Source organism: Bactrocera neohumeralis, chromosome 5 (assembly GCF_024586455.1).
Source record: "Bactrocera neohumeralis isolate Rockhampton chromosome 5, APGP_CSIRO_Bneo_wtdbg2-racon-allhic-juicebox.fasta_v2, whole genome shotgun sequence".
Classification (NCBI taxonomy): domain Eukaryota; kingdom Metazoa; phylum Arthropoda; class Insecta; order Diptera; family Tephritidae; genus Bactrocera; species Bactrocera neohumeralis.
In genome coordinates, this window is record NC_065922.1 from 50,133,108 (window position 1) to 50,146,354 (window position 13,247).

General features: G+C 36.1%; 1 long non-coding RNA gene across 1 annotated transcript in view; it reads left to right on the top strand.

Moving 5' to 3' along the window:
- The window catches only part of LOC126759605 (uncharacterized), a 140,320-nt gene that overhangs the window by 60,334 nt on the left and 66,739 nt on the right, over positions 1 to 13,247 (top strand). The window contains exon 2 of the long non-coding RNA XR_007667030.1: positions 3,501 to 3,542. This is a non-coding gene — a long non-coding RNA (uncharacterized LOC126759605). The remainder of the gene's footprint in view (positions 1 to 3,500; positions 3,543 to 13,247) is intronic.

The following is a 13,247-nucleotide window of genomic DNA, read 5'->3' on the forward strand; positions in this document are numbered from 1 at the left end:
CATCACTTAATTAATCACTGAGTACGTTTTGAGAAGATAACTTTGGCGTAGATGTTTCATTCTTTTCCACAGGTATAAAGACCGATTACTGGGAGTAATTCACGTTTGATTTTTATTAAAACCATTCGCATAATTTCGTAGAAGAGCATAGTGTGGTTATCACGTGATGTTTGCTTCGCGCGAAAAAGGTGCACAGAACTCTACTTATAACTTAGAAAAATTAATTTTATTAGCAACAAGTCAAAATATGAGATATACAAAAATCAGAAATTCAATACATTCATAAAAAAATTCGTACTTAAGACACTTGAAAAATCAAGTTTTGCTAAAATATCCAAGGCAGCAAGAATTTTTTAGAGTTGTGCAATCAATCAAAATCTCCAACGGCCGGTTCTACGTTACCGAAATTAAGCGATTTAACTTTGTTTAGATCGGTAAGCAGTTAAAGATACCGAAAAAACAAACTATTTCAAGATCTACAGTTAATACAACTACACAATCTATCTATTTATCTATACCTATATTATAACAAGTCGCCACATTGAAAAGTCAAGGCAAGCTGCCCACAAATATTTTTCGTATACTACGTGGCGGGCCCCCAACCCAACACTCAACTCCGCTAGGCGAGTAGTATAAACTTGAATACACATTCATATAGTGAGCTACTTGTTTGAAGACCGACACTCGTTCGCAGCCGCACCTCTGGTAAACAGACGCTGCAAGTAGAGTACGGGTTGGCGGGAGAAGGAATTGGGAATAGTCCTATGACTGTAACCCAGAAGCATGACTATACCCCATCACTCCCCATCTATCGTGGAACCAGCATCAACTCCAACAACAATATCAGCCTTGAAATCCAACGCAAAATCACATTTTCTCAAACGGTGCTACTTTGGACTGAGTAGGAAATTTAAAAGTAAAGTCCACTCTCGATGAACAAAGATCGAACTCTACAAGTCCCTCATCATTCCTGTCCTATTCAATGGAGCGGACAAATGGACAATGATATCGTATGATGAGTCGTTCTTAGTGGTGTTCGAGAGAAGGTTTTGCAGGTCTTTTGCGCATTGGCAACTGCGAGTATCGCAGTCGATGGAACGATGAGCTGTATGAGATATACGACGACATTGACATAGTTCGGCGAATTAAAAGACAGCGGCTACGCTGACTGGGTCATGTTGTCCGAATGGACGAAAACACTCCAGCTCTGAAAGTATTCGACGCAGTGCCCGCCGTGGGAAACAGAGGAAAAGGAAGACCTCCACCTTGTCGGACAGATCAAGTGGAGACGGACCCTGGCTACACTTGGTATCTCGAACAGCCTTGGCAACAAACAGCCAAAAGAAGAAACAAAGTTTGTCACGAAGTTTGTAACACCCAGAAGGAAGCGTCGGAGACCCTATAAAGTATATATGTATATAAATGGTCAGTATGTTGAACTGAGTGGATCATGTCCGTCCGTCCGTCCGTCCGTCGGTTCTTCTATATATATACGAACTAGTCCCTCAGTTTTTATGATATCGTTTTGAAATTATGCAAACGTCATTTCTCTTCAAGAAGCTGCTCATTTGTTGGAATCGGACCACTATAACATATAGCTGCCATACAAACTCAACGATCGGAATCAAGTTCTTGTATGGAAAACTTTCTCATTTGACGATATGTCTTCATGAAATTTGGTATGAGTTATTGTTTATAGAAATAATGTAATATCAGAAGAAATTTTTCAGATCGGTTAACTATAGCATATAGCTGCAATACAAACCGAACGATCGGAATCAAGGGCTTGTATGGAAAACTTTCGCATTTGACGTGGTATCTTCAAAAAATTTGGCATGGATTACTTCTTAAGGTAACAATATAATATCCAAAAAAAAATTTCAGAACGGATTACTTTAGCATATAGCTTCCATACAAACTGAACACATAGTTACTAACATAAATGCACCTGTGAAGGGTATTTAGCTTCGGTGCAACTGAAGTTAATGTTTTTTCTTGTTACACTTTAAATTCAATTTTCATTACCTAATACAGTATATAAAGTTACGCAAAATAAATGCTTTAATAAACTTCGAGGACAGTATTTCTGTATGGACCGTTTACATAATCAAAGCTTTCATACTATACAATATTTCTATGCACCGAAAGTTTATTTGAAAACGAACGTGAATGAAAACGTTCCTGCATGTGACAGCATATTTTCCATTCAGTTTTTTGTTGCTTTTGTTGCCTTACAAAGTTCATGCTTTGTTGCATTGAAATCGCATCACTTCGATGAACCTTGGAAACCCCGCCGATTTCTAACGCTTCGATGAATTAAACACCCACCTCGATGAACCCCAAGCTATTTAGGGTGGGTATGTAAAAAAATTCAATAATTCCGCGCATACATATACATACACATATGAGCGGTTATATGTAAATTCATGTGTAATATACACCAGTGTAGGAGGTCACGCTGAAAGTGTAGGGGATTAAAGCCGCGTTGCCAAAATACACTAGACATTTTTTGCTAGTGTAGATAGAGATTTTTTTCTTCTGCTGTCAGGTGGATTCAATCTACATACATATGTACATATGAATATAAGTATGTCTGCCCATTCTCCGGCGTTGATATTAAGTCTTCGCGCTTAGGCGGAGGCCTGTCGCGCCGACAACATTGTCGGCAGTGCTGTCATTGGCAGTGATTTAGTCATATATAACACATGTACATTTGTATTTGACCTCGTTTTTTCCTGCATTGCAAAATCTGCTCAATTCGTGAAATTTTTTGATGCTGATAAACGCGTTAATATGTAAATATTCAGATTTACATATACACAACCTTGATTTTGACTGAAAAGATTTTTCTTACTTTTTTTTGAAGGATTAGGATTAAGAAAGCCTAAAGTCGGTAGGCAGGAAATTATTCTAAGAAACGCTAAGATGTTGTGAGTGGGAATTGCCATTGAAAAAAAAATCATAAACTGAGTTAAAACAAAGACAAATCTTGCTCACAGAATTTTTACGAATTGTATTTACTTGGCTTATGTAATTTTAAATTTGAATACTTACATACGTTTTAGAGCTCCTACGGGTAATTTTAAATAAAAGAGGTATTAACATGTATGTTTTAATTATTTATTGAACCTTCTTTTATTTCCATGTATAATTTCACTTTAAAAGAAACTACTAGTATACTAGATAGTACACCAAAAATATAACGGTTATATGCGAAACTGCAAAACTTTAAAATTATTCAATACAATACATACAATATCATATTATTATACCCTGAATAGGGTACATTAATTTTGTAAGACCTAAAAGGAAACGTCAGAGATTGATAAGCGTGAATTCTTAAACAAAATCTTTTTATTCTTAAAATTTTGTATTTCAGATTGTTATAGGAACTTGAAGTATTTAGCATATAGCAGATCATTTATATTTACATTTCATGCATTTTCAAAAGGAACTATAATTTATTTCAATAATTTAAGTATCACTTCCTTTCTTTTCAGCACTTCAATGCGTTCTGCGTTTGAGAACAAAACTGAGAAACGGTTGTTGAGTCGTTTTTTTATTACTTACTTATTTTATATTTGTCATTTTCAAAAGTAATTTTTCGAATATTAAGTTTTAATAAACTGGTTGAAATATAATATTACTTAAAAAAGTAAAAGCCTTCCGTGTATCACTCTGATTAATGTTCTCTCTACGTGCTCTTTCCTCTCTCGTTTGCTCTGCTCTCTTCTGTTTTGCATTGAGTTTCCATTGTTAACCGCCAAAAATGTTGTCAAAAGTGCTGTCAACAATACTGTCAGTAACTATATTCCACTGCAAAGCCCTCTTAGTGTCATAAATTTGCCAGCAAAATCTTAATTGTATTCCATTTAAGAACACATTGTAACCGTATCGTTAAAGTGTGCGCCTTATTTCCACGCTGAAGTGGTGTCATGTTGATAAGAGCTATAATAGTAATCCACACTAAGTATTGAGAACATTTACTTACAATGAGCAACATAAAAAATCTATAAACATTGATGAAACTGTTGCAACAAATTTTCATAGATAAGAAAGTGTGCCTTAAATTTCAAGCCTAAATTGTAACATTGTAGTAATTTCAAACAGCTTAAGGTTTACCTACAACTCAGTTATGTGCTATACAACCTCTTAAAGTTATATAATTTCACATCTACGTAATACTTAAAATACCTTCACGCTTTCGTAGAAGGTGGCGCATTTGTTGCAACAATCATCTGCCTAAAACCCGTCGTTGTACAGCTGAGTACTACTTATCTATGCCATGAGTTTGGGCGCAAGTGTGCAGGGTATCTTAACCGCAGCCTCCATTCGGTCATGAATTAGCAGATAAGCAGCCCAATCGACAAACGCTTGAGCGACTGCTGTCATGATGCTTGTATTATGCTAATTAAGCGTACGAAATGAAGTTAGCCGAGTGGTTTGCCAACACCAGAAGTGGTGGGTGAGGGAGGAGGAAAAAGCGTGCAGCTGCGCCACTAACTTACACAGCTACTTGTACTATACTTGTAAGCTATTAGTGGCATAATCAAAACCGCTGCCGTGCTACTAAAACCGCATAATGGCCTGCTTTGTGTTGTGTGCGCGTGTCTTCAGTTTGAGGTGTGGCTGCATTGTTGCTTAGGGATTTAAACCTTATCTTTACTACACAGTCGGCGCAGGTGAATATTTTCAATTACAGTTATTCCGTATTGAAATAATATTAATATGTCGTAGCGGAAATCATTCAATGTTTATTTTACTGTTATGCTTAAACGTGAAAAATCAGCTGAAAATTAGAACGGTGAATAATTTGTATGCAAATCTGTTCAAAGTTCTAGGGAAGGCAGGCTTGATATTTATAAATTGAAGTCGCTTAAATTCGCTTCTTATTGTATTTGATTGCGTATCTCTTCAATTTCGGAAATACAGAGATATGAAAATGTTCAAAAATTATACTTTCTAAAACCAAATAATTATTAAACGGAAAAGGCAATCAGTTTAATTCAGTAATATTTTATAGTCCTAAGTGCTTATTATCAATAATTTCTAATCACACGCTAGGCTTTGAAATGAACAACTACCGCGCCTCGCACTGGAAAGCGATTTGTTTTCTAAATGGCAGCGCCAAAGCCATAATACCTTTCGCAAAAAAAGGCTCCATATTTAATTTTTTATGGCAGCTATATGCTATAGTGGTCTATTCTGAATCAAAATGATCGGTCATTACAACGTTGCCTTGGATAAACAGTCATTTCAAATTTCGTGAAGATTCTTTGTCAAATAAAAAAGTTTTCTATACACGAACTTGACTTTAATCGCTCAGTTTGTATGGCAATTGTATTTTAAAGTGGTCTGATATCAGCGATTTCAACAAATGAGCAGCTTTTTATAGATTTGAATGATTATTTCGCTTATATACAGACAGACAGACAAATAGGATTAAATCCACTGAACTCATCACGCTGATCATTTCATATATATTTTATAATGTCTCCGACGTTTCTTTCTGGGTGCAAACTTCGTGACAAACTTAATATACCATGTTCAAGGGGTAAAAAGCAAAAGAGGTTAGGTTTTGAGATCGATCATAACATATATATCACTTAAATAATCTAGATCGCTGTACCATTGTTTTACCTAAAACACCTACATAGATATGTAATAGGACCTTTACAAATCGACAAAGCGGTAGGCTTCTGCTACGAAAGTACTTGGATGTTCTCGCCTCACTCCCTTCCTTCAAACTTTGACAAGTTGTGTCGGACAAGATTTTTAGCTTCACCGCATGAATACTTAAGGGGGTATTCTGGTTTAGAAATTCGAAAAAAATCGATTTTTTTTGTATATTTTTATAGTATAACCCTTCAAGAAATTGTCGCTAAGAGGATTTTTCGAAATTCAAATTATTTTCCGAGTTACAGCTGATTTTGTGACTCCGACTCCGACTGCGCGCGACTCGTTCTCAAACTTTAAACGTTTTCTCATAACTACTTTTCTAGAAACGGTGTGCATGATATCTCAAGTTCTACTCAACCGATTCACATGAAATTTTACACAGAGCTTTCTTATACATTATATTATAGTATCGCACTACGCAGAGCTTTCGAAAATTTATTACTTTTTTTTTTTAATTCCGAACCACAAAAACACAGGGGAAATACGAAACATTTTTTTCAAACCTCCACCATTTTGTAAAAATTATTGTTTTTTTTCAAAACATTTCGTAGTGCGATAACTACACTTTTAATCTTCACGGATTTCACATAAATTTTCATTTTAGGTCACGGAAAGGATTTATATGCTGCACACCAGGACAAACCATTGTTTCATCAGTCTCTACTTCGCCGACCTGCATTTTTTTAAATTTAATTTTTTTCTTATATTATTTATGTTTTGTATTCTTAAAATATCAATAAAAAGCATGGATAAAAATGGATAGTCAAAATAATTTTTGATTTTTTTTTATTGCGTCAAATTCGGGCTTCTAAGCCAGAATACCTCCTTAATGGACAATGTCCACATTAAGAATCGATACGATTGCGGCAAGATGAACACTGCTAAGGACAATTAGTTCAGTAGATTTCGTTTTACTCAACGTCAAAAGGACCTGCAGTCTTCTTCTCGTCCAAATCTCAATCGTCGGTATGTGGGAGTAGCCCCTCAGCAGTTGAAAGAGGGGTAAATTGTTCGGTTTCCTTGATAAGCTCTACTACTCTAAGCCTTAGAGCGCACTCCGCAGCAATGCTCCTGCCAGCAATATTTATCCACGGAGATAAACTTACATGACAAATATATACTATTTTTTTTATTCGTCGACGAAAACGAACTGCTAATCCATAACCATTAACAGGTACAAAGATGCTGTAGTCTTCGTTTTAACATTGACAATTTTACCTAGTCTGAACAGAACTAGTATATCTAAAACCTGAGCAAATTTGATATTATCAAAAAAGTCTATATTATTTTTGGAGGGTCTTTACAACGGATATATGATATAATTTTTCTCCGATCCGAACTTTACTACTAAAATTTGGACAAAACAAACTTATGTGACAGAAAGTGAGGTTAAATTCATCAAATTAAAAATTTGCAGATCCTTTAACATTAAATATACTATACAATAGTGAAAAGAGAGTCGACAATAATGACGTTGTAAAATTGGTCTGTAGCCACTAGGTACAGTCCTTTAGGACAAAGAGAGTGAAAAAATTAAAAACTATAGTGAAGCGACAAACATAGAGCCGCTCTATATACCATAATTTTATAAAAAATACTTATTGATAAGATCAATAATGATTCAGCCTGTTATGGCATGTGATTTGCTTATTGGCGTATCATTACTGAAAATTAGATAGGAGTTTGGTCGAGTCAAAAATAGAGCTCTTCATTCATTCTTTGGTTTTTTTTATAATTATTTACTAGATGCGAGGATTAGTAGAAACGATAACTGTTGGGTTCGTTTTATGTTTAAGTGGTTTATAGATAACTAAGAGCGCGGATAGAATTTTATCTTCAGCTGCAGGGCTTTTGCTTGCCCAAGATAAATTTTTCTAAGTAATAGTCATTTTGAGGCATCTTGGCGGAGAAAATAAATATTTATCTGTGGTTGCAGTGTTTTCGTTGGCCTAAGCTGATCGAAATTTTTATCTTTACAAGTTTTAAAACTAGGGATTTACAATAATTGTTAGTGCCACATCCTTTGTAGGTCTTCATCACTTCCCTGTGTGGATAGCTCGAATGATAATTGCTCAATTTGATTGTGTAGCCTTTTTTGTTTCTGGCCTTCTTTGGAGATATTGTAATTCCGGTTAAAAGTTATATTTTCTAAAAACCAATGACTTCCTACAGGAAGTAACAACGCTTCACAAGCTTCTAAGCTGACAAGCTGACAGTTCTGCCTGTCAAAGTGCTCAAGCAAAACAACCAAGCTGCACCTTGCCCAGCTTGTTGTGGCCCTGGTGACTGAAATGCGTAATGTGATACTTAACCAACAAGCCCTCACTGCTGATCAATGATACGCAGTTGCATGCAACAACATTGTGCCATGCTGCTACATGTCATTAAAATTGCAATTTTCATTATTGAAAAGCACTTCAGTAGCAGGCAGCAGGTCTCACAATGTGGCGCAACTGAGGAGCCATAGTGTAATTCCCACTTGCCACACATTATTGCAGCAATCATGGTTGGTATTCTCTACCCAATGAGAAAGTGGTCTCTAATTCCGCACGGCAAGCGTGAAAACACGCTGAGAGCCTACACAAGAGTTGTGGGGTATTTCAGTTATGGAATGTTTAGTTTTGGGTAGGTGTCACTTACACACACCTGCTACATTCTAGTTTTAATTACATGCAACAAAGGAAGCTAAAAATGTTTGCTTTGGCTCAGAGATTTGTTGCAGCTTTTCCGAGTCACGTGTGAGCGCAGCGACAACAGCAAAATCAGTGGCGAGCGCCGGTGCTGCGTCAAGGTACCTTTTAATCATAGTTGGATGAACATTTTCCGCTCGTAAAAGGATTGCAACTCACTCCCCAAACTAGTACCCCCTTGGCTGCTTGTGACCCCGGCGGTAATTGCAAGGCATACCTTTAGCGCTTCCCCAACACATTGTGTCGTCGTTGCCGTCATTAAGTGGTCATTCCACACACTTCAAAGTGATTTACTATGTGAACACATACAGGTATGTAAATGTGTGAGTGCTTCAAAGTACTTGTGCGAATTTTCGCACTCCCGTTCGCAAACGTCCGCACTTAGGAGCGCAGGAACAGTGTTTGTGCAGCCACCAAAGCGTCCACAAGCTGTTCGCAGTGCGCATGCCATTGTCAACGCCATTTTGGCGGGGTCTAAGCGTCTGGTGCGCGCTGTAATTTCGGTGTAATTTGGGTTTTTTGGTTGCATGCATCACTGCCAGCTGTTGCAATGGGAATTCGCAAGTGTTTCTAGTATTTAAGCTTTGCGATAATGAGGTACCGCCATGCACGCAATGCGATATACCTACTTTCCTATATACATATTGGCTTTTAGTTTGTCTATTTCGTGAGGCTGAGCTTAGTTTTCCAATTTAACGGTAATTTTCGTATGCAGAAAAGTAAAGTTTACAGCAATGCTACTGAAGTTGATTGCCTGGCAAATCAGACAAATAAGGAAGTAATTAATATCTCAACCTTTAAATTCCGAGACTTTTGGTTAACTCGCAGCTAGCTTTTAGGGGTTTCAAGTAGTAGTTATAACGAACCGATAACATAGCGTTGGGATTTGAAATTTCTCGTAAACTCATTTTTTTATGTAATCCAACAACATTTTTTTAAACAAGTGTACAATTGGTTTTTTATTTTACAATGCGTTATGACAAGTTATAAGTCCCTTATAAACGTCTGATTAAATCTGTAAACCTATCCGACCAACGGTTCGTATCCAACGGGAAACGTGGCTATGATTGATATAAACAATCCTCAAGTCGAACTAAGGTTATTTAATAAGGACGAAAAGAATAAAGTGAAAGATCGGTTAATTTGTATGGAAGCTATCTGAACAAGACAATGATCTATTCCATAATTCTTGAAGATGTCTCGTCAAATAAGAAAGCTCTCCGTCAAGAATCCGATGTTGATCAGTCAGTTTGTACGTCAGTTATATTCTAGTCGTCTGATTTTAGCGATTTCGACAAATGAGCGAATAGTTTCTTGGGTCAAATTGCGGAACAATATATCAAAAACTGATGCGCATGTTTACATATATACTACAGACATACGGACACACCGACAGATATTGCTAAATCGACTCACCTTGTCACGCTGATGATTTATATACATATATACTTTATAGGGTCTGAGAGGTTTCCTTCAGGGCTTTTTAATTTTAAAACACCAGGGAAAATTACACATAGGTTATAATTATTAGTAAACTTGGTTACCAAACCTTGCGAAATTGGTTCTGATTTGGCTAATTTAGATTACTACTACGTGGCAGGCACCGGGTCAACCCAAGATATAGAAACCTGTACAGATTACAATGGAGATTAAGGGAAGTTAGAACTGGTTTAAAGTAGATTTGTACAGGAAGTAAGCATGACTAGTTTCTGTCTTTGTAGATTTTTAGGCAAAGATTCAAGTTCTATTCGGGTGATATTAGTACTTCTTCAATAGATTTTGTTTGACAAATCTCGCGTGAGTCGTACAAGCTGTCATGACATTTTTATACTCTCACAACAATGTTGCTAAGGAGATTATAGTTTTGTTCACATAACGGTTGTTTGTAAGTTCTAAAACTAAAAGAGTCAGATATAGGGTTATATATACCAAAGTGATCAGGGTGACGAGCAGAGAAGCTGTGTAACTTGAGTAAAAATTGAGATATAATGATGAAACTTGGTACACGTATTCCTTGGTTTCATAAGAAGGGTAACTTCGAAGATGGGCAAAATCGGCCCACTGCCACGCCCACAAAATGGCGGAAACCGAAAACCTATAAAGTGTCATAACTAAGCCATAAATAAAGATTTTAAAGTGAAATTTGGCACAAAGGATCGCATTATGGAGGGACATATTTGGACGTAACCCCTACTGTTTTTTGTACATATCTCGGAAACTACTATAGCTATGTCATGTGGAGTCATTTCCTTCAGGCATTTCCATATACAGTTCAAAAATGAAAGAAATCGGATAATAACCTCGCCCACCTCCCATACAAAGGTTATGTTGAAAATCACTAAAAGTGCGTTAACCGACTAACAAAAAAGTCAGAAACACTAAATTTTACGGAAGAAATAAAGACCCAGCTTTAATTTGGGCGTGGCCTCATAAAAAACCATATCTCAGAACTGCTCATTTCAATGAAATTCAGTATATAATATTTTCTTAACACCCTGATGACATGTACGAAATATGGGTGAAATCGGTGCACAACCACGTTCTTCCAATATAACGCTATTTTGAATTCCATCTGATATGTTCCAATGATGATAGCTTAAAACTTTACAAAAAACATAGATCGATATCGTTTTGTCGAAATCCGTCGATTCTAATACTACTGTTGTAAGGAACTCTCGCTTTGTCATGTTGCTTGACAGGAAACACAAACGTGTCAAATATTCAATAATAATCGACTTTTACTTAAACTAAAGAGCATTTATAAACTTGAAACAGAATCTTAGCAGGGAGACGTTTGCCAACTATTTAAAAGTGCTAAATTAGAAAATTTATGTTCAAGGAAGCTTACAAGTGTAAATGGTTTTTAGAAGTACTGCTATAGGTTAGGTTAAAAGGTCAGTTCTGAGAAAGATTTCACTTAGACAGCTTCAGAATCACAAATTCGGCTTTTTCTTCTTCTTCTTCCTAGTAATAGGTAAGATTACCTAGATGTTTCAGCCTCAGTCTTGCAAAGGCTGAACAGTAGAGAAGAAGGTGACCGGATGTTTCCACCTCACTCTCCTCCATACAACTTTGGCAACAAGCGTCAAAAAAAGTTTAAGCCTGACCGCATTAATGACTATTGAATAGTGCTCAGTTGGAACGTTTACAATTTCGGCGAGATGAACTTTGCTCAAGGAAAATAGTGCAGCACATCTCAAGCGTTCTGCTCTAGGCCAGTACGACCTCGCAGCGGCACAGGAAGTAGTCGTCAGACCGCGCCAGCATGCGATACGCGATAATATTCCTACAAATTGATCAGTACTCGTATAATTGAATTCAAGTTGCTTCACTACATGCAAGAAAACTAAAAAAAAGTTTTGAAAATGAAAATCTTTAATACATTTTTTCTATCATACGTTTAAATAATGTTATTGAATTAACATCTGATCAAATTTGGCTCGCACTGGTCAATTTAAACTACACACACAAACTGAATCAATTAAAAAGGTTCGTAAAACCTTTTTTCGTGTGAAACTTGATTTTCATATCTCAATAAGTGTGTGCTTGGCAGCTTTTTGTTTAATAAGCGAAAATTTTACTAGGGCATTTTAGAAAGGAAAAAAATTTAGCAACGAGTTTGTTTGAAATGGAAATCATAGATACGAAATCGTTGGAAATATTGTAAAAGTGTATTGGAGAGTGTGCTTTATCATGAACACAAGTGTTTAAATGACATAAATTGTCTACTGAAGGTGAAGTAATCGAAAGGCTGAGGTAAATGTAAACTTGTCTCATGCGTAGCGATCATCCACCACTCTTAATGACGATAACATCGAAAAAGTTAAAGAAATAGTATTTGAGAAATAGCATAGAACCTCAACACCACACATCGATCGACTCAGCACATTTTCGTTAATATTTTGGGTATGAAGCGTTTCAATACAATAGTCGTGCCAAAATACCAGAATCGTTTGCAAACACGACTTCGTGTGGACCCTACATTTATTAAATTCATCACTACGAGTGATCGAATAAAGTAAAATTCGCCAGAGGCATTGAAGGATCATCGAGGCTTATAACAAGTTTAAGGAAATTTGGATAAGGCATTGATATGCTCAAAAATTTCCTTTTTCTAAGGCGATAGTAAAGATTTGTATTAAAAACTAATAATTTTATGTAAAAGGCTTCCAAATGTTTGAAAATGTGAAGTTGGAAAATTTTACAACATAATGAAATACTACATTATGTTGGAACCTTTACTGTTGTGTTTTGTACGTAGAAGATGTTTTAAAAAGTTTTAAGTTTAAAATGCGGGAAATGCTCTACAGATCATTCTGCCAACTTTGCCTTGAAGACTATGAGACCTGAGCTAATACTCATATATGCCATACACATTTAAAAATCAAAGTCATTTAACAATTGTTGATCATTTAACTGAACTGAACTAACCACTGAAAACTCAAATTTTGCGAATTGAATAATTTTTTTGCAATTTATATTGCATTACAAAATCATCGCATTTAGCCGCGCATACATTTAATTCAAGCAAATGTAGCTGAGCTTACAAAAAACGTACAACAATTTCAGTCTCATTATCACAACATTACATGTGCAAACTCGCGACATTTGGCCTTCACCTCTTGCAGTTTAGCAGTAAATAATTATAATAAAAACAATAAAAAGTAAGTAAACAAAGCAAGTGAAAAAGAGGTAAAAAGTGCAGCAAAGTTGGGTTAACAACAGCGCCTGCTTGTTGCAACAGAAAAATTTCATTAACATTTAATCTACCGTTGCTAATGTGACCGCCGGTAATCACAATAATAAAAACATGCAACGACAAATCATACATACATATGTACATATGCATTTTTATAGCTCACCTGCAAATTAATTTAA